The sequence below is a fragment of the Ambystoma mexicanum genome, chromosome 10 (genome assembly GCF_040938575.1).
Source record: "Ambystoma mexicanum isolate Mex_15411 chromosome 10, UKY_AmexF1_1, whole genome shotgun sequence".
Lineage (NCBI taxonomy): Eukaryota > Metazoa > Chordata > Amphibia > Caudata > Ambystomatidae > Ambystoma > Ambystoma mexicanum.
In genome coordinates, this window is record NC_090932.1 from 96,643,314 (window position 1) to 96,665,984 (window position 22,671).

A 22,671-nucleotide genomic window follows, 5' to 3' on the forward strand; every position below is an offset into this window, starting at 1 on the left:
GTGTGCACTGGCACACGCCTGATTTTGTTTTTGTTTCTCATTTTGTCATTGTTTTTTCTTTTTTATATTTTGTCAATTTATTTTTTTGAAGGTCTGGAGCCCAGTCGTCCATGGTGCAAAAGGGGTCTCTCTTTCTCTCTCCCTCCCTCTGTCTCTCCCTCTCCCCTTCGCTCGCTTGCTCTCTATTTTTCTTTACCTCTCTTTTTTAGTAACCTTTTTTCTCCTCTCCAGGAATAAGCAAAGATGGCTGACCGACCTCTCTGTTATGTAGGGATAATGATAAATAAAGATGTAATTAAGTCTAGAAATGTAGTAGTATTATGATGTTTTGTATGACATTGGTCATGGTTGTTGGAGTGGATGAAGGTATGTCTGTTATATGGAGTGGCCATATAAAGGGGGTGATGGACAATTGGAAAATAATGCTATTATAAATATATCTATGAAACAGAAACACAATCACAAAATGTCTCACTTTTTGCTGACCACCCCTACAAGCTTTCTCAGACGAATGAAACGGGAAGTATGAATGACGTATGATTTATATAAGGAGTTGGGTTTTGATACTATTTCTGACATCCAGCATTTAGAAACATTGAATAGCTGGTACCCTGATATGTGCATTTGCAGGAAGGAATATAATCAAAGAAAGCTGTTAACATGTGTGCACTTATCCGTCACACATCAGGGGCTCCTAAGGTTTTACTTCCACATCCAGTCCCAATTACAGAGGAAAATGCTGGGTACATCTTGCACTATACGGAATAAAGGGCACATTCCAGGCACAGTGTGCAGTTAAAGAGCATTGCTCTAGACCCAGCATTATGCAATGGCAACACAAAATACCGCCAGTGTCTACAAGGACCATATTTCTCCTTGGGAGGTTACTCAAATGACAATGACAAATGGAAGGGTACCACAGTGATGTGCCTGGCAGATGGGCTGATCGAGTACAGTGGTGAAGCAATATCCCAAATAGAGAGTATGTGTGCCCAAACATGGTCCTAACACATCACAAGGCTGACACGGATTGCACCAATGAATAAGCCAGTGCAAATAGATATTTTGTACTTTAATTTAGCAATGAAGGAACAGTTCCTGGTGGCGCAAACACACAGTGCAACCTCACTCTTGTGATCCCTGGTATGACTAAAGCTACAGCTGCAGTGATAGATTACTACTGGGTTTGTGGCCAACGAGCCTACCTGCAACTCCTACCATCCTGAAGGGGCAAGTGTTCACTGGCCACCCCACAATCAGTGCTACTAGTAATCCTGGAAGAACACCTGAGGGGAGAAGAAATGCCTGTCGAGGTGCCAACAGCCACTCTAGCACCTAAAGAAGCAGAAAGAAGCTTGCAGATCACACAAGAATTTGGTATGCTGCCAGAAAAAGGACGATTTCAACGGCAGGGAAGAAAGAAAAGCTCTAACTGTCGCAAAAGACTGTTTTGCACTGCTCAGAGGAATACCTGACAAGTATTGACTTTTTAGCTCAGCAGAGACTTTCTTTTTCATCTTTTTTGGCTCCTGGGGTACAAGCAGCTGCTGCACTTTCCTCCCCCTGGAGGATGCGGAAATTGGGTCACTATCCCACGTCATCAAGGCGGTGCACAGTCTAGGCGTTCAAATAAAGAAAAAAGGTGGGGTTCAGAACACAAATTGGCTATCGCTTGCCTTTGATTGGGTCCTGTCATGGCTGGAGGTAGCAGTAAAAATACTGGTTCCTGTGGTCGTGGTCTTCTTGGTTCTCTTCTGCACATGCCAATGGGGTCTCCAATGATGTGTTCCTATAGTCCCTAATAATGCAAAGATGATATCAATTGGGGGATCTAAACACCTTGCCATACAATAAACAGCGTAACTCAAACTCATTTTTCTGGGGTTGTACATATGTGGGGTGGGGATGAGTTTGTTACTGTAGAAATAAGGAAAGGGGGACATATTGGGAAGGAGCCTAGTGCTATGCTTCATTTCCAAACTTTCCAAGCGCTTTAGAATTAGGCAAGACTTCTGTTAACTGTTTTCTAAGCACTACAAGAGTCTGGGGGGCGGGGGGAGGAGGGTCACTAAATAAAGATAGTTAGGATTGAAATATAAAAGGTGAAAATAACTATTCAGATGGATATATTTGTAAAACTGTTAAATTGTAGTTAGCTTTGCTCAAAGCACACAGTGAATTGAACTTGCGCTAGAAGGTTTAAAAGAGATTGTAGGACCACATAAAAATATGAGTAAGATGTGTGGAGTATGAATGAAAATTAGTTATAAAAATGTTTAGTTTTTACTGGGGGCTAGGCTTCAGTTTGTAAAAATCTGCAGGGCTGCAATGTGCGTCTATGTAAGGTATTCATATGTTAAGTAGCATGGCTGCCAGGAATTGCTGATGATGAAGAAAGGAAGACTTTTCAGAATCCCTTGAATGGCAACAAGAAACGTTTTGGATGAGCTCCGTCGGTATCCAGTAACCAAGTCAAGAGTATTTAAGCTCCAGGCCCAGCACCAGTCTTCAGGACCTGGGAGCCAGCCACGCACAACAGAATGCTTGTCGGAAATGGCAGAGTTCTCTGCCATTCCCCCAATCCTCATGATCTATAAAGATTAAAATTTGTTATCTATTGCAAGATAGATTAATGACCTTAATTCCCTAGAGGGGTGTATTCACCCTGGTTTGAGCGTTATCAGGGGGTACCAAAAATATTTAAGGGTTGCTCCTGTAAGTTGGGGTTCACTTTCAGTCTAAATCATTTGAATGCATTTTAAGAACCCATGGTGAATGTATATATATTTATTATTGAATATTGTGTGTTATTACTTTTTCAGTGTGTGTTTCAGGCCTAGAATATTGTATTTGTATACATCCCTGCCTAAATTGCATTATTGTGTGCTTCACTGTGGACCCATGACCCCACTCCCACAGCCTTGACTGCTCTCCATGTTTATCTTTATTGAGTTTTGGCCAAACTCAGAGTTCCCGGTTCACTATAACTTGGGTGGCCTCCTAAAATCTGTTCACCAAGGTCGATTCTAGAAATCCATCTTAACAATGAGGAAATACAAACATAACAAACAATAGGACAAAACCAGAGACCTGAAAAACATATTTTAGCAAAGAGAATCTTAATGGCAGAAAAACAAATGAAGAAATAACTGATCCCCACCTCATATTTCACATTAGTTCTCACAAAAAGAAACACATTCAATAAACAGACAAAATGCTTAGTTGGTTTCTGGTATTTATTGAAAACTGAGCAGTGATAAAGAGGACATTAAATACAGTACAGCAGCTGCAGCGGCATAACAACATCAGGAAAGTGTGTTGAGCCTCCCTCGCACTGGTGTTGAATGGCAAGTCTTAATGGAAACTGTCTTGTATAAAGGAGTATTTAAACTCTGGTGAAGCAATCTTCAAACAGGGTTGATAACACTGCAGGAAAATAAGACAAATAGAACATTAGTGATAATTGTACAAAGGCAAAACAAACCATTAGCGCTCTCAATACCAAACCTGGGGTTAAGTAAGAACAATTACTGAGAGCCCAAAACATGCATACAGCTGGTAAGGGACAGACTGGACAGTGTGGAGGCCTGTGGCTTTTAAAGTGCAAATTAGGTTGAGAAGAAGAAAAAACTTCCCTGTGACAGTTTGCTTTTTTGTTTGTGCATTTATATAGCGCTACGTATCTGAGCGCTGCTTATTTCTCACGGTGTGTGGTGTTCTTTCAGATGGATGTTTCGCCTAGATTCCTCATATTAGATACTATATTCCTGCTTCAGTTGGATTAGGGAAAACTTAACCAGTGGGTGCACTGTGCGAAATCGGGATCCCTCGATGTGTCCAATCCTAGATGAAAGATGTGATGTTGGCATCCACATATAGCATGTACCATACCTTCTGACCTCCTTCCGTTTCCTCCTCTCTCTCCCCCCCCATGCTCAGCTGCATTGGGAACCATCAAGCAACTGGAGGATCTCCCCATCAGAGGGTTAGGTTCAAAGTGGGACAAGGAACTTGTGGGAAGAACCTCCATAAGAAAGAACCTTAAAAATCTGCTCAATTTTTTTTTCTAATGGTTGAGGTCCTGTTAAGGCCCTGTTAGGGAGTTTAACAAATGTCCAGCGTAGGTAGGACTTTAGAAGACTAACACCTCGGACACAGGGCTCCAACTCTTAGCAAAGGCTTGAACCACACACGTTTTATTGGTAGAAATGGCTGAGCAGCCAGGCTAATCTTAGGAGGGAAGGAAGGACTGCAGGCAATACAAAGAACGTAGGCCAAAGCAACACTAACATTTATATAAAAATACTAGTTCATTTTATATATACACCAAGGTAAAGATGATTCTTCAAAAAGGTAAGTACTATAATATACAATGAGAAACTTAGGAGAACCAATGCAATATTCACAGTAAGTAAATTACTTTTGTAATACTTGTACAATGGCAGTTTACAATACAAAGTAAGTAGAACACTTTGATTCTAACTCTCAGAATATCAGTTTCAGGTCAAAATAAATGAAACGGCTCCAAAATAAAGCAGGTAAATACTTGTTAAGTTTTCACAGAGGCCTTTGTGTTTAGGAGCCCATCCCTATCTAATTATCAGAGTCTCAGATGTAGATGGGAAGGTCAAACAAACAAGGCCCAAGCTGTAGAAAGTGCAAACTTTCCAGAGGAATACTTTAGTAGCAAGTACGTACACTCATAGTTGGGACAAAAGGGTCAGGGACCTCGGAGAAGACTCCCTGTAGGCACACATGTGTTAGGCCTGAGCGAACTCCCAAACACAAGAATCAGCACTCCAGCAACATAGGAGTAGCAAAGCAACTCTAGGAAAGTTCTACCATGGGCCTCTCAGTACCTTATTTGTGAAGAAGAGGACATAGTACGATGCCCTCACGATGCAGCAGCAGCAAACCTGGTCACAGGATTCTTGTCAGGCAGATGAAATAAGAGATACTAGAATAGATCTCGAAGCAGCAGTCGAGTGAATAGGCTCCAGGAAAAGGACTTCAAGGTTCTGTGATTTTGGTGCCCTTTTCAAAGCACCAGTGAAGAACGGGTACTGGTTGGTTTATTTGTCTCACTTTCTCAGTCCAGCACTCGAGTGAGGGGACTTCAAGGAGTGGAATCCTGCCTATGTCGGTCTGGAAGGAGTCCACCAATGTTTCAGGAGAATTCGATCTTCAGAAGGCGATGCACTGCACAATGGCCACAGGTCCCAGGGTATTGGCGGTTTGCAGCCGGTGAAGGCCACAACTCGTCATGGGATGGCTCAAAATGCAGGTCGTCTTGAGACTGATTGGACCCGCTAGTCTAACAGAGAGAGCTGTCCTTTTCGGGCTCTCCAGACGCTTGGAAGAGGGAGTGGGACAGCAGCGATTACTTAGAAGGCATCTCCGGTCATCTCGAAGTGGCTGTTGACATATTCTCTTTCTCATTGTTGACTCATCAGTTCCAGTGTCTTCATCCTCAGAATCCATGCTGCTTATGTAGGAATCTAGCCAATCAGCACCCATGCACCATTCAAACTGTGGGTGGTGGCTATCTTTTCAGGGCAGCCAGCCTCTGAGTTATACCTGGTTCCAGGCAGGCACAGTAGAAGACAAAGAAGAGCTGAGATTCAGAGTCCTCCCCCGTTTTCTGTCTCGACAGACACACTGGTGGCTTGGCAGGCTTCACAAAGGGATCCTGCCGAAGACAAAAGTTAAACCAGGACAACCCCCCTCACACCCTGCATCTTGAATTGGTGAAAAAAGTGAACACGACCACCATTTGGGTCAACAGTGACCCTTCTGTGCACTACCACGAAAGTGGGTAAAGCCGGGACTAAGAATTGCACAAAAGCAGGTAGGATAAAACCACTGCCACCAGCCATTCAGATTAGCTTGTCAATGTAACCAAAAGGTTACAGGAGCAGTGAGAAAGGGGATATAATGTAGCCCCTGAGCAGTCCACATAAGGTGGGGTGAGCTGATCTCAACAGGAAAGGATAGGAAGGATACAAATACTCTTGTAAAAGAAAATAAAAAGGAAAGCCAAAGGGCACCGAACAACACTTCAAAGAGAATGCTGTGAGCTGCAAACGTCAAAGACAGATGCCATAAAACCTGGTGGAACGTATTACTCCAACAGAAAGGTATAAAAAGAAATATAAAAGGATCCCAAAGATAGGTTAAAGAATGAGTGAATGGGGAGGGGGGGGGGGGAGTGGAAGGCGGGAAGGTCCCCACTCATTCAGGGGAACAGACCAAAAATCCAGTAGTACAGCAATAAGTGCTGGGAGGCCGAGATTGTGCATACAAATAAAAATGTATGTAACAGAAAGACCCCTACAGCATTATATATAATCGTTTTCTGAGGTGAGAAGAGGAGTGCGACACCAGAGAAATTATCAGACCAAAATCCTTTGGATGACTACTCTGCTGAAACAAGCGTCTTGACCAGGCAGAGAATCCATATGATAGTGCTTGGAAAAGGTATGCAACAATGACAAGGTTGCAGCCTGATAGATATCCAGCACAGGACCCCATCTCTGAAGAGCCAAAATTGTTGCTATTCCCCGGGTAGAATGCACCCAGATGTCCTCAGGCAGTCTTTCCCTGCCATCGAGTTAATTTTAGAGATCCAAAGAACTACCCATCTGGACAAAGTCTGCTTTGTGACCGAACTGCCAATTCTAATACCAGTGTATCCAAAACAGATAGAATCTTATAGCTTGCTTGCGATCCAAACTTTGGAACCTCTCGTCCCCCTTAGATGGATGAGGGGAGGATAGAACACTGGCCTCCGGATCTTTTGAGGCAGATGAAATTCCGAAACCACTATAGATAAAAAGGAAGCTCTTACTCTGAGGGTAACTATCTCTCGAGAAGACCATGTATGGAAGGTTGGAGGAAAGGTCTTGCAGTTCACTCCCTTCCTTGCCGATGTAATAGCCACCAACAGAATGGTTTTCTGTGTTAAGAATCCAAGAGGGAATGGGGGCGCTGTTGGCCGCCGACGGTAACGGCCACCTGATCGAGTAGCTGTGCCGTGGACAGAAGATCCGAACTGAAATCCTGCGAATTCTGGGTGTAAAGCCATTAAATTCGACTTGGACTGTGTGCCTAAACCCCTGGTGCGCCTGTTGCTACATCCAGATTGGCCCAAGCCTAGATATTTGTGGAGATATACCGTCTGGAAGAGGCTGCAGGCTCCCTGCGTGAGAACTGTGGCCGCGCTGTACTTCCCGCCCCTCCCCCTCCGAGGACTGGCCGCATGTCTGCTGGGGGTGGGGGACCGCCCCGCTGGATCCCCACTGGCGGTTGCTGCCATCGACTGCTGGCAGTGAGGTGGGCTGTGTGTGATCGGAGCGGACGGGGCTAGTGGGGAGTCAGGTTCTCCCGGAGGCGCGTGGGGGCGGTCTGTGCCTCCCTCTCCAGAACGAGTGGCTGTCCGGCGGGAGCCGGGGGAAGCTATCTCCCGTTTCAACAGCTGTGTGCCCTGCTGCGGAACGGGGCCGGGACTCTGTAGGGGTTGCCCGCTGCGGAATGCGGAGTCCCCCCCAGAGTCATCGGGATAAGCTTTGGAGGACCACATCCTGTGCATCATTGTCGCCATCCGGTGGGCCAGCGCCGCTTTGGGCCGATTCCTCTTGCCGGGGCCAGGGGGGCGAACACGAGGGTGCAGGGTCCTCGCTGCGGGCCTTCTGCGCCGACCTATGGCAGTGAGAGGAGATCCCTCCCTGGCTGTCAGCTATACCCCTGAGGCAGACTGGACCCTGGGTCTCACGACTGCTTCTGCCACTAATATGAATCTTCCTGGCCAGCCCAAACCAACCTGTACACATCAGTGAAGCCGGCAACTAGAAATCGCGCAACCGGCAAGGACAGCGCCCACCCCTTGGGGGCTGCCATGTGTGGTGGGGGGGTCGAGTGGCTCGCGCCTGAGGGACTGCCCCCCCGCCTGTGAGGGACTGTCTCCCCACCTGTCGTCTGATTGCGGGTAGGGCAGTCATCCCTTCCCCAGCGGCTGCTGTGTGCGAGCGGCAGGCCTGCTGGGACCAGGGTATGGCCCCTCCCCCCACCAGCTTCCACAAGTGGGCTGCCAGGTAGGTCGTAGCAATACCCATCCTAATCCAATCCCCCCACCGGTCAGGGGTGCAGGACATCCTGAAACTGAGGCCCACCTGCATATGTACCAAGTCACACGGGTGGGGTGCTCACCCACCTACAATCACCTTCTAGAAGTACTGTATTGTGTGGAGGGGGTCGTTGTGGTCTGGTGACTTGGTTCACGCCTACACCCTGTAATTAATGCCAGACTACATTGGGAGAGCTTCCTAATACTTTAATTGCCACAGACACGACAATTGATCATTAACGGCCTGATACCCCCTCACTGAGGCACCCCCCGCCCCCGATACCTGCATCCTAACCAGCGCAATACCATTACGGAAGGCATGACCAGAGGCAATAGAACCAACATAAAAGGCCCAATGGATGTATTCACGAGTACAACACAGGGGGGCAGGAGCGACGAAATCCTACATTCCAGCCAATCGGTGCCTCCAGGCCCGGCTGAGGGCACATCTGACCGATATATGGCAGCCCTCTGGGCTGGTTTTGAGACTGTAAATTCCAAGTTGGACGATTTGGGGTCCACAATGACATCAATAAAGGCGGACTTACACAAGGTGAGCACACGAATGGTGGAGGCAGAGACTAGGATCGGTGCATTAGGAAGATGGGGCTGCGACCCATGGCAAAGATATTGAGTCCATCAAGAAGAGCCTTTCCCAAGTACAAATAAAATGTGATGACCTCGAATCAAGGTCAAGCCGCAATAATATACGTATAGTCGGGCTGGCAGAAAAACAAATCAATACCCCAATGGAGGTGTACGTAGAGGAGGTGATACGCACTGTCTTCCCCGATGCCCAATTTTCACAACAATCCTTAGTAGAAAGGGCCCATCGAGCTCTGAGTGCTCCTCCTAAACCTGGGGCCCCGGGGCGCACTGTCATCGCCCGGCTCTTTAATTACCGCGACAGGGACATGGATCCTCCGCCTCTCTAGAGAAAGGGGCACATTGCTGTACGATTCCAATAAAATACATTTATATCCCGACTTTTCCAACGGAGGACAGGCTGCACGCCGCACCTTCGACGAGGTCGTTCTATCCCATACACAATGCTCTTCCCTGCCAAATTACTCCTTCAATACGAAGGGAGGGCAACGTTCTTTGAATCCCCGGAGCACGGCATGAGATACATTGAACAGAATATCCCGCAAACACAGAGAGATAAGAACTCACAGTCTAATTCAAACACTTGAATTACGGTCACCTGTATTCAGATGATAATGGCGCAGCGGCCATCATAACGGTCTGGTCGGTTGAGTGACAAAGGCAAACCTACCAACCAGGGCCGCCTGAATATCTTGCTCAAAAGTTGAAGTTAAGTTTGGGTCCTACACTGTCCAGTTGGGGGGATAGTGAGGGAGGGAGACTATGGGGCATGTTGCCCACGAGTTCTAACGCACAAGGCACATCACTGCGAAGTACGTGAGATGGAACATAGTTTTGACCAAATTGACTCACATCGCGGAGGAGAGGATAACATCACAAACATGGACATGGGGTACATCAATGAATCAGCGCTACAATCAACAATGCTCAAATTATGGGAGGTCTAGGACACCGAGTCAAATGGCAACTAAGGGACAAGGTGTTAAATTTCTAACCTGGATCATCAGAGGACTGGCCCACCCGATTAAAGGCAAGAAAGATATTGGCATACGTGAACCGCCACAAGGTGATCATTCTCCTCCTACAAGAAACCCATGCCACAAAAAAGATCAATACATTTGCACTAAACTGGGGACCCTTGAAGGTGGCCACAAACTACTCCACAATGGCTAGAGGAATACTCACAATTGTGTACAAACGCCTTAACTTTCTGGTGACTAAATCCATCATAGACGAAGAGGGGTGCTATGTGATCCTATGGGGGCAACTAAATAACCAGGAGATTATTATTGTGAATACCTATGGCCCAAATCTCGACAACCCTGCGTTTTTACCTTCGAATGGTGGAGCTGCTGTCGCCTGTTGGCACCGCAACTGTGATTGGGGGAGGGGGGGACGTCTTAATCTCATATTTGACTTGCGTCTAGACCGCTCCACGGGCCATTCCAAGCAGCTCTCTAGGGCGGCGCTGACCCTGCGGCAGGCAATGGCTGCTCTACCGCTGGTGGATACATAGCGTGAAGTTCATCCACTTGAGAGACAGTATACATTTTATTCTGGACCCCACGGCTCCAGCTGAAGAATTGATTACTGATTATGCTCTCCTGGGGTGAAGTGGAGCTCTGTGAAATCCTTCCGAGGACCTTGTTTGACCATTCCCCGGTCCTCTTGCAGCTAGCAGCAAGGAATGTGACTCATACCACCAGGACCAGGCGCATGCCCCCTAACATGCTGAGAGATGCAGCAGTTGTAGAACCTCTATGAACTGAAATCGAAGAATTCTTTCTGCGTAACGAGGGATCAGTACAATCCTTGCAATCAGTCTGGAGTCTTTCAAGGTGTGGCTGAGAGGACAGCTGATGGGAAGATCCTATGGTGTTTTGAGGGAAATAAGAAAGGAACTCACCCAAGTTCAGAGAGAGCTCCGTAGTCTCGAAGTCCAGCAACCCGCCAATGAGGGGAGGGAACAGCTACTGAAAATACAAACCCAATTGGACATTTATAAAGGCCTAGCCAACAAAGAACTGCATTTCATCTCCCAGCCTATACAGGCACGAAGATATGGTGAAGGTAACAAGGCTAGTAAATCCATGGCAACTCTAATTAAAACTGAGATGGGAGCTCGACAAATCACCAGCATCTTCGACTCCACTGGGTCGGGTCAAACATCCCCGGAAGCAATCAATGAAGTGTTCAAACAGTTCTATACCAAACTATACACCAATGTAGATACAGTGGGTCTAGAAAATCTCAAAGACTATATTGACTCTATCCCGCTGCCCAGTTTGGATGAGGATGAAAAGCTTAACTAGACCTCCTGCTGTCAATTGATGAGATCGAACATACCAATGCCGACTTACGAGCTGGAAAGGCTCCGGGGTCTGACGGGATTCCAGTCGACTTCTACAAAACTTATAAGGATGAAATGGCCCCTAGGCTGCTCACAGTCTGGGAAGACACACTAGAGAGGAACATGCTGCCAACCACCATGAGGGAGGCAGTAATCTCAGTTCTGCTTAAAGCACACAAATCCCCTCCTCCCCAACCCCCCCCCCCCCCCCCCCCCAAGACCCCTCATCATATCGCCCTCTTTCCCTCATTAATACAGACACCAAAATCTATGCCAAAGCGATAGCAAACCGTCTGACCCCTTATATGAATAAACTCATCCACACTGATCAATCGGGATTTATCCCAACACACTCAACCGCCTTGAATCTTCTGATGTTTTTCGCCATCACATCACAACTTGATCCCAAAGTCAAAGCTGCCGCAAATCACCCTCGACGCTGAGAAAGTTTTTGACTCTGTCTCATGGAACTATAGTTTTTGATCCTAGCAAAAATGGGGTTTGGACCAGCATTTATAGGGTATATTTGTGTATTATATAACCAGTCGACTGCAATGGTGAGAACAAACACTATGTCGCCCCCTTTCACACTAGGGAGAGGCATCCGTCAAGGCTGTCCGCTCTCTCCCTTCATATTTGCCCTCACAATTGAAGGTATGGCAGCCAAGTTCGGACACAAACACATATGGAGGTGTATACATATCAGAGGTTCCCCACAGCTCCTTTCATTATATGCCGATGATACTATGATCTGTCAGATACCCTGAGACACACCTATCATGAAGGAAATCTCCATGTTCTCCACTTACTCTGGCTACAAAATAAACCAAGCAAAGTCGGAGGTTATCCCGCTGACTCCAGCCACCATGCAGTCTCCAGCTTTGACGGGTTTAACTGGGCCCCCACTACCGCGCGCTACTTAGGGATAGTAATGTCCACAGACAGACAAACACTCCTCACAAATAATCATGAAGCATATCTACATACTCTAGAGCAAAAACTCAAAATCTGGGGGACTTTACCGATATCTCTATACGGCCGGGTCGCCCTGCTTAAAAATGGTGGTGGTCCCTAAACTCCTTTACTTGTTCTGTGGGGTCCCCGTATGGCCGGGAAGGGAATTCTTTCAAAAATTGCAAAAACTTTCCACCGCCTTTGTGTGAGGTGGGAGAGCAGTCAAGCTCAATTGGCCCAAGATGTGTGAAAGATACAAAACCGGCGGCCTGATGGCCCCCGATTATTTACTATATTATCACGCAGCACAGGCCCACTAAGCTCAATACTGGGCTACCACAGCCGAACCGCTTGCCCATCTATGCGCAGAAAAGTTTGCAGCAGCCCCCTCCAATATTCAGGCGATGCCGTTCACTACAATTAAAGGTAACATCACAGATTTAGACTCTGTGGCCACTACAGTGCGAGCCTGGTCGTCCCTATTCACTAGATTGGGATGTGAAACCCCATATTGGCCATTCCTCTCCCTGTGGCAATACCCTGGTTTTGAATCCACGTTCGATACCGCACTGTAAAACAGATGGGACACCAATAAGGAGATGAGAGTGGGAGATCTGTACCCTGAGGGTAAATTTGCTTCATTACAGTTAGTGCAGGTTAAGCTGGGTGCTGGTCTCATCATAACCCTACAATATTACCACCTAAAAGCGGCATGCAAGAAAAAATGGCCCATATTTCCGGATGCACCAATACCTCATCAATTCATAACGGCCACCATGACGCAAGATGGGTTCACTGGAACAATATCTAGCCTGTATAGGGCAGCACAGGCACATACCCCTTCCAAAAACTGTATGAAACAAAAATGGGAGCGAGATCTGGGAATCATTATAGAGGATTGAAAATGGTCCAAATATTGCCAGCACACTAAATCCATCTCGCTCAACGCCAACTTTAGATTAATACAATTTAAGATCCTGAATCATCTTTACATTATACCTCTCAAGGCATCCAAATTCGACCCATCATGAGACCCAAACTGCCCCAAATGCAACTCCAATATGGCAAACTATTCATATGGATTGGAACTGCCCCCCCGGTCAGGGCATTCTGGGAAGAAGTTGCCGCGACAGTCAGCTCCATCGTTGGGCTTCTTGTGCCGGTGACACCACTGAAGTACCTACTCAGCGACATTGGCAAGGCACCAGTTAAGATCCGTCGTTTTGTGGCTATCGCAGGGGCGGTCGCCAAAAGGAACATATTGCAGGCCTGGAAAGCTAAAATAGCCCCAAATCACGAGACATGGTTGAAGGACTTAATGAATGTCCAAGAGAACGAAGAGAAATATGTTCGATCCGTGTCGACGGTGTGCAGACCTAAGGACATTTGGGCCCTAATGCATGCATACCTATCAAACATTCAAGCCAGTGAAGACAAGACCAACTCTTGAACACTCCAGTAGTCTGTCTGATGCGCTCATCTGAATATCACGTGCAGTAAACTTAAAGTCTATGCCCAATTGTGCTGTCCAAATTGGTGATGTGGAAGTGTGTATGCGACCCTGTTTGTCAATGTGCCCGTTATACAACTCAGTTAGGAGGGGAAGGGGGTCAGGTTTTTCGGGGAATAGTAGTTTATAATTTGAAATGACATGTTCATAATGTAACCAACCTAGAGGTGGGTTCGGGTGGTTCGCTGGTAGGGACCATTAAAGGACAATAACTATAGTAATCTAGATCCTTCCATACTCAGCCGGGGAGCGTATACTATGATTTCTGTTTGCATCTATGTACGTACCTGTGTTTTATCATTGCAATCTTCTGATATTTTAACCCATAATGTCAATAAAAAGATGTAAAAAAAAAAGAATCCAAGAGGGATGGGATTAAAGGAAGTCCCCATCAGGATGGCAAACTAGGTGCAAGTCCCAGGTAGCACAATAAATTGGACAGGTGGGAACATGCTTATTAATCCTTTTATACATTTTATTTTTGAAAATCAAATTTTATTAGCATTTTGGTTATAACATTACACAATATTAACATTATTTAATAATCCCAACGTTGATACAACACCCCCACCACCCCCTTGCCTTGGATTCCAATCGGAAACTTTAGTGATACTGCCTTTCTAAATCCGGGCCTTATCCCGGAGTACACCTGAACACAAGGCTCGTGAATCTCACCCCAAGACCCCACCGTTTGTCATCTTTTCGTTAATCACACTTCCGCGTGAAGAAATGTCCTTCTCCCAGCACGCCCCCACCTGTTCCTCAGCTCCTTCGATCTGGCCGCCCGTATTTCTCGAAAAAGGGGAGCCAAGCACCCTCAATGTTAATCCTAGATTCTGCCAAAAGGTTTGTGAGGTACTCCATATCATAAATGGCACGTATCTTGGAAACCCACTCCCTCGCCACAGGCATGCGTGGGCTCTTCCACAATTGGGCAAGGCAGCACTTTGCTGCTATCAACATAATATGAAACGTGTGTCCCTGTTCCGCTGCAGATCCTTCCTCCACGTCTACCCCAAAGAGAACAAGCCACGGGGAGAGGTACCTTTGAATTCCATCAACCCTCTTGATCCAAGAGAGGACTTCCCTCCAGTATGCCCTCACCTTAGAGAAGCCCCATCACATAAGTATGTAGTCCCCCCTCTCACGCAGGCATTTTCAACAGTGTGGGCCGTATCTGTCTCTCATCAGAGCTATCATCACCGGGGGGTAGTGCCACTGATGCAGGAGTTTCAGGGCCTTGTGTCTGTACTGAAGAGAAATGGTGGAACGTTGGGACCGCCTGCACATTTGGGCCCACAGCACATGCCTGATATCCCTGCCCAGGTCCCGTCCCCACTTGATTCTCGAAGAGGAGGGCTCCATCGGGATTACCAGGAGAAGTATTTTGTATAATGCAGCTATCAACCCTTTGGACCCCTTCTGTGTTATCAAACATTTCTCAAAATTCATTGGTTCCCTCCTGAGGTTTCCCCCCCCACCTCTCTTCCAACAGGGCCCCCCCCCCTTTATTTGTAGAAAACTAAAGGGCGACAGCTTGCACAGACCTAGGGCCTCCTCCAGCCCTCCGAGCGATATGATAACACTTGCCTCCCATATATGTCCTGCCCTACTAAGCCCCACCTCATACCATGATTGGAATGTCAGTGGTTCCCCTATCCCATCCCCGAGTGGGGGCGCCCAGATGCAACTCAAAGGTGATGGCCACGTCGTGAGCCACTTGTTCTCCCCCCCCCTTTCCAAACAGACCACAAAACCTCCAAAACCAGGGGGTGCAGGGCTACATTCGGGATGCGCACTCTGGGTACCTACAACCATTCATCCAACGTGACTGGGCCAGTATCTCATTGTCCATTGCCACCCATTGTTTCTCTGAGCCCGGGCTAAAGATATTTATCAAGATTCGCAGCTGGGTTGCTTTGTAATATGTTGCCAAATCTGGGTATCCCACTGCCCCCTCCTCCTTAGGCCAGGTTAATGTCTCATAAGACATCCTATGCTTCTTCCCCGCTCTGAGAAACCGAAACATAGTCCGCTTCACCTCAAGCAGAAAAAACTTGGGCACAGGTATCAGCAACATATAGAACAGGAATAGGAATTTGGGGAGAACCACCATCTCTATAGAGTTGATCCTCGCCATCCAGGACATCCCCAACCCGGCCTATCTCTCCATGTCCCGCTTCACAGCTGCCCAGAGGGGAAGGAAGTTGCCGGGGAAGAGGTCCCCAGGGTGTCGTGTCACCTGGACCCCCAAGTAGCAGAACTTCATCTGCACCCTGAATATGAGCCCTGCCACAAAGTCCCTTTCCTCAGCTGATAATAACCCAATTGCGAACGCTATCGATTTCCCCAGGTTGATTTTGAAACCGGACAACTTCCCATAGCCCTCCAGACTTTCTAGCACACGTGGTACCGAGTGAGGTGGGTCAGTAATATAAAGTAGAGCATTGTCAGTAATATAAAGTAGAGCATTGTCTGCAAACAGGCTAAACTTACAATGTATCCTGCCCACTTCGACCCCTCTGATCTCCCCATTTTCTCTAACCAACCTAGCCCAAGGCTCCATCACCAAAGGGTAGATCAGCAGGGACAAAGGACACCCTTGGCGCGTACCTCGCCGCAGAGGGAAAGGCCCTGACTCACTCCCATTCACCACAACCCTGGCATTGGGCTCTGAATAGAGGGCTGATATCCAGCCCGTCCATCTAGAGCCCATTCCCAAAGAAGCTAAGACCTCCTTCATAAAAGCCCAGCTCACCCGATCAAAAACCTTTTCGGCATCAATAGATAGTAGAAGCGCCCCTTCTGACGCACTACCTGTGAGCTCATGACATGGAGTTTTATGCATATTGTCTCGCTCCTTGCCTATTCAGAAAAAAGCCCACCTGATCTTCTGGGTGGATCAGTTGGGAGAGGTACGTTTCCAGACGCAACGCCATGTTTCTGGCAAAAATCTTGGCGTCCACATTGAGGAGGGAGATTGGCCTGTATGAGGCACAGTCAGCGGGTCCTTGCCTGGCTTTGGTAAGGCAGCTATCAAAGACTGGAGGAAAGATGATGGCATTGTGTCCTGCCCTCCAATCAGATTGAACAACTTGGCCAAAGGTTTCTATAGTGATTGATATTGCTTATAGAAAATCGGCATTCCCCACCTTCAACCTTTTAATGGCTTCTAGCACCTCCTCCCCAGTCTCCTCCCTCTACAAGACATCTCTTTCCGCTCCTATAAGCATGGGAAGGTTGCATTCAGCCAGATAATTGCTGTATGTCTTCCACAGATTCCTGCACCGTCCTGGCATATAGTTCTTTGTAGAAACTTGCAAAGCATCCCGCTATGTCACTCCCCCCATTCCGGGTCTGCCCTCTTCCATCCCAGACACCCTCAACCCTCCTTTCCTTTCTACAACCCCTAATCCTATTAGCCAGGAGGGTCCCTACCATGCCCCCTTTCATAGTAACTCTGCTGAGTGTATCTCATTCTCTTAACGACCTTCCCAATTAGGACCGTATGAAGCTCTCGTCTCTTGTCCCTCATATCACTCAGTTGTGCCTCCCGGTCTACGTCCTTCCGATTCAGCTGTAGGTGCATTACTCTCAGCTCCTCCCAAAGCCCAGTTTCAATCAGCGCCCTTTCACGCTTCCTGCGGGATCCTTCTGCAATAAGCAGATCCCGAAATGTGGCCTTAGCTTTTTCCCACACCGTTGCCATACTCGTCTCCCCATTGTCATTAGTCTCGAAGGCCCGCACCCCCTTCCCAAAAATTCCCTGAATACTTGGTCTCTCAACAAGGTGTCATTACTTCTCCACCTGTAACTCCACTGGATCTTTGGTAGCCGCCAGGTCACCAACACCAGTTCATGGTCTGACCACGTAATAGCTTCCACCCATGGGACACCAACCTCACCTTCTTGCTCCATTGGAATCATAACAGATCAATCCTTGTATAGGACTGATGTGGGGGTAGAAGGTGTAGCCCCCCTCACTCCCATCCATGAACTATGCCACACATCCACCCAAAAGTGACTCTGCAGAAGATCCCTGAAAGCGAGCTTATCTTTCGTCACCCCTCTCGGCCCCAGGCACTTTGCTGACCACCACCTGTCTAACTGGGGGTCCAGTATCAAGTTAAAACCGCCCCCCCAAACAACATTGCTCCCTCTGCCCACACATCCATCACCCTAAACACCTGGCGTAAGAACCCCACCTGGCCGACATGGGGCGCGTACAGGCTGACTAGCGTGATCCGCGTACCTTCATACGAACCCTTTAAACCCACAAATCTCCCCCCCAAAACCCTCCTAGTCGTAATCTCCTACAGACGGAACAACTTGCCCAACAATATACCAACCCCTTCCTTCTTAGAGGATCTGTGAGAGGCCCAGAATTTATCACCCATCTCTTTCCCTTTTATCCGTGATTCCGCCGCCCCTTGCCGATAATGCGTTTCTTGCAGGAAGAGAACCATCAGTTTCTGTTTGCGAAACATATTACTGATGAGAGATCGTTTATTTTTGGAGCTCAAACCCTTTACGTTCAGTGTACCAACCACTACCTCAACCATTACCCCTCTTCACCCATCGTCCATTACGCCCCCTGTGTCCAAAAAGGCCCATAGCCCCCCCAATGTATGGAATCTGTAGCACACTCAACCCCCCCGTTTCCTCCCTCCCTTCCGCCACCCACCCTTCCCCTAGATTGAGGAGTCCGTCCCCCATCTCCCAGTCATGCTGGGGATGATCAACGAACCACCAGGGGCCCTGCCCCTGCCTTGGGTGTCATATGAAGCAGCTCCCCCACTCTTATACCCCCTTAACTGGTCAGGAGGGGGGGGGGACACTTACGCCCACTAAAGGCTGAGCTAGGCCCCGTATCACGCCTCTTGTCGCTTCTCACCCCTCCCTCCAAACACTGTGCCTTATACCCACAGGAGAATCTCTGTGACACAATTATTCAAAACTTGGGCAACATGAACAAATCGAACAGCTGGTCACCCTCCCGCTAGCAAAGAGCAACTCAACATTGCTTCCCTAATTTTTCAAACCGCTCTTTCAAAGCCTCTCGGCATTCAAGGGCATCACAAGGGGGGCGTAAATAACCAACATAGTTCAGCGTCTTACCCCCCGTAGGAGTCCCCGCTCCGTGGAAGGGGAGTATTCAGCTTCTGAAACTTGCGGCCTCCTTTCCCCTCACGCTTTCCTCGCGTTGAGTCCGGGCCTCTGTGTCTCAGAGTAGTGTCCAGCCCTTGCTCACCATGTACCGATGAGGGACCTCCCCGTCTACCGACCAGGTCCTCTGTGATCCTCTGGATGTCTTCCTCTGCCACCAGATGATGCCTTGCCCCCTCCTATTCCAACACCAGTGAGAATGGGTAGCCCCACCGATATTTAACCCCTTTCTCCTGCAGCCACTTAGTAAGGGTCCCACTCTTCTTTCGCATCAACAAGGTGTGGGCTGAGAGGTCTTGGGAAATTGCCACTTTTGAGTCACCATGGTCAATTTCCCTGAGACGTTTTGCTTTGTCGAGGACCTGCACCTTGTCTCCATAGTAGTGCATGCGTGCTAGGACCGACCAAGGGCCCTGCATGCCTCTGCCCAGTGCACTCTATCGCGACCCTTCCGCCTTCCTCCATACCCAGGATCCTCTTTACTATGTCCTGCACCTTGTGTTCCAGGCTCTCCGGGTTCTCATCCTCTGCCTCCAGCAGTCCAAAGATCCTGAGATTGTTCCTTCTCACCCGGTTTCCAATGTCATCCACCTTGAGGTGCAGCTCCTCCTCGCGTCATTCCATTTCCATAAAGCGAGCCTCCATCTGTGTTTCCAGGAGCCCCATAGACGTTTGGTTGGCCTCAACCCCTTCCATTCTGTCTTCCAACGTGGAGACCTTGGCAGACAGGTCGGCCAGCCTAGCCCCCATGTCTGTCCTCATCCCCATAATCTCCTACAGGATGGTCTGTATGTCTGACTTCATGGAGCCTAACTCCGCAAGCGCTGAAGGTGCGCTCCCAGCCTCCATTGTGGTGGTCTCAGTGTGATACTGAAATTTCGCAAGGGACTCCTTCCAACTCATAAGGCGTCCCCACCCCTTCCCTCCTTATCCTCCAAGGAGCATAAGTATGATACTACCAGTCTTCAAGTGCCCCCCCCCCCCAGTGCTGGGCAATGTACCAACGTAAGCGGGGTGGACAGGAGGCACTGGTCCCACCTTGGATATCCGGTGGCACCAGAGGGGCTGTCCTCTGATATCCCACCGTGAGGGCGTCTCCCCCAGCAGATTCCTTGCCCCCCCGAGTGATTGCTGTGTCTATCCAGTTGGATAGCCAGAGGGTGGGCACCTCAACGGGTGGTGCACGTGTCGCAGGGGATCCACCCCTTGAGCCCTTTGAAGACCTCCCCCAGTCCTTTTCTTATTCTTACTCCCAGAGATGGGATGGTGCCCCCAAGAGCCTTTTTCCCTTCCGACATGTACCTACAGGGGGGAGTGGACGCATCAGGGCAACATCTTTTGAGGTCTCAGCCTCTTTGCCCTGGCGAGGAGCACGAGGCAGCTAGGGTCTCCCGGGGCGCCACTCCGCTATCCACCCCACGTTGCAGATGTATTGGCTCCACTTCCTCCTCCCCTATATGTACTTTGGACCTTTCTAGCCACCTCACCTGCAGTTCGTTACTCAGCAACCTGGCCCTCGGGTTGCCGTGGCTTTCTCTCCACACCGGAGTGATGTTCCAGGAAGGCAAGCTCCTGTGTTGCATGATCGTCGGATCTCGCCCCTGGGGGGGATGTGAGGGAGCCTGTTCTCCCTGCACGCCGCCACACACCGCCACCCGAAACTCCACAGAAGCTGGCACTCCCCGTTCTCCGCTGGGCAGGGGGAGCCAATTCTAGGCCATCCCACCCTCCGGCCTCCGCTTCGTTTCCAGTGCGAAGCGTGGGAGGCGGTGCCGGCACGCACCAATCTAGTCTCGGGACTTCGGAGCTGCAGCAAGACTTTCCTCTCAGCCCTACCGGGCAGCTGTGTTTTCAGATGTATAATTCAACACTTCACAAGAACGTAGGGGATCGCTGAGCACAATAACTCCAATTGTTTTCCATGGCTGGGGACGCAGCAGTGCAGTCAGACAGCCATCTTGCCTGCACCCCCTGGTGGCCTCCTCCTTTTATACATTTAATTACTTTGAGTATTGAAAAATATGAACCCTGCGCAGGTGTGCGTTAGGTACGTTTTTCTACAGTCCAATTGGTGCTGGACTCTACAAGACTTATCCCTTGGTTTTAGGGCCCACACTTCTAATATAGACCCGTATTACCTAAGGTTGGTAGAGTGGCAGAGCAGCCAGGCATACCTTAGGAGGAGGAATGTGAGCTGTAAATCAGTACAAGGAAATCAGAACATACATAGACCCAAAGAAACACTTACACACACACACATTTGCAGTTAGATCAATTTTAGCTATACACAAGGAAGTTAAAAACGGAAGGAATGTTTATCAACTAGCAGCATCAAACATACATATAGGATAGTAAGGAGGAATAAAGCAGGTGAGTAAATGGTTATATAATTTTCTTATCCACACACGGAGTGACTTTAGTTAAGGTCAGTAAAAGTACTTGTTTTAAATTAACTGTATTATTCAAGTTTAGTTAAGTTGAAGAATGTAAACAGCAACAATCACAGGTATCACTACATAATATCCCCAACAAAAATATTGCCGTAGATATGGCCGTTTGGTTTGAAAATGGGGGATATTTTTGTTGGGGATATTATGTGCGAGCGGGGTTTGCGGGGATGTCCCTCGCACATTAAAAAATGATGCTGGGGTTGCGGGGGTGTCCCCCGCAGGGTCCATGTGTGAATTTTGCTGCAAAAACATGGCGATATTTTTGCATCGCAATATTTTTGCGGCGGAATTAACACATGGAACCCAATCACAGCTAAGCAATACTCATAAGGTTTAGGCAGTATTTTCCCTAACAAGAAAGAAGTTCTTCTATTCAGGTTTTGGTGGGAAACTAGCAGTGCCCAAGCCAAGAGGTTCAGAGGATTTACTTTTAGAAAACCAGCAGTGCTCAAGTAAATAGGAATGCGACAATTCTGGTGCAAATCTTTTTAGCAAAAGTAACAAGTTAGTTGGTCTTGTTAAAAGTTAGGTGCTTAGGGGAAGCCTTCCTGGAGAGGCACAGGCTGTTAGGCCGGCTGTTAGGCCTGGGCGATTGAAAATGGGTGAACACCCAAACAGTAGAAACGGTGCTGCAAAAGAAAAGACTCAACACAAACTGCTTCAGGTAAGAATCCCTTAAGCCCCACAGAACCTTGAGAGTGGAGAAGCTGATGCAGCTGCACGCCTTCAGGATGCAAGGCTGCAAACCCGATGATCTAGTCCTTGGTTGTGGTGACAAAAGGGGGGAATCTGGATGGGCTCCTGCAGTAGTTCAGAGAGGGACTCGCCAGCAAAGAATTCTTCATTGTCCTGGTACAGATCGTGGTTTGGGAGCCTTTTTCTCAGCACCAGTAGCTAACGATCACTGCTGGTTGGAATCTTCTTCATTTCTAAGTAAGGCAGTCTGGTGAGGGGACTCTGAGGAGAGGATTTGTGCTTCTGGAGATCCATACGGATGCCACAGAAGTTCCAGCATGATTTGTCAACGGCAAGGCAATGCACTTCAAGTTGGTCGAGGTACACCGGGTATTGGGATTCTGCAGCCCAGAAAAGTCGCAGGACAGCTCAAATTGAAGAGTTTCCTGAGGCTAGTTAAGCCCACCACCACGGAGGAGGAAGTCGTCCTTGGTGGAGCTTCCCGGTCAATCCAAAAACGAGGTCAGGACAGCAGCGGTACTTCAGCAGTGCTTCTGCAGTTACTGGGGGGGTGCAGCAGGTGTCTCTGGTGGACTTCTTCTTCAGAGGTTCAGTTCTAGTGGTTGACTTAGCCTTTTGTCCCAAAAGCCTCGCATTTTATGCAGGAACCCATTTATTCAGTCCTATGGCCCGGTCAATCACCAGTTGGTGGCTGTCCTAGCAGGACAGCCAGCTGCCCAATTCAAACTGGTTCAAACCAGGCATACCCTAACACAAAGGCCAAGGAAGATTCGGGCTCTTCCCTCACTTCTTGCCTTAGCAGACACACTGGAGCCTT

The 22,671-nt window shown here is 48.3% G+C and overlaps 1 protein-coding gene across 1 annotated transcript in view; it reads right to left on the reverse strand.

Annotated features, from left to right (window-relative positions):
- Window positions 1-3,218: 3,218 nt before the first annotated feature.
- The window catches only part of PSMD1 (proteasome 26S subunit, non-ATPase 1), a 1,063,364-nt gene continuing 1,043,911 nt past the window's right edge, over window positions 3,219-22,671 (reverse strand). The window contains exon 25 of the mRNA XM_069617568.1: window positions 3,219-3,426. The gene's annotated coding sequence lies outside the window, so the exon portion shown is untranslated. The remainder of the gene's footprint in view (window positions 3,427-22,671) is intronic.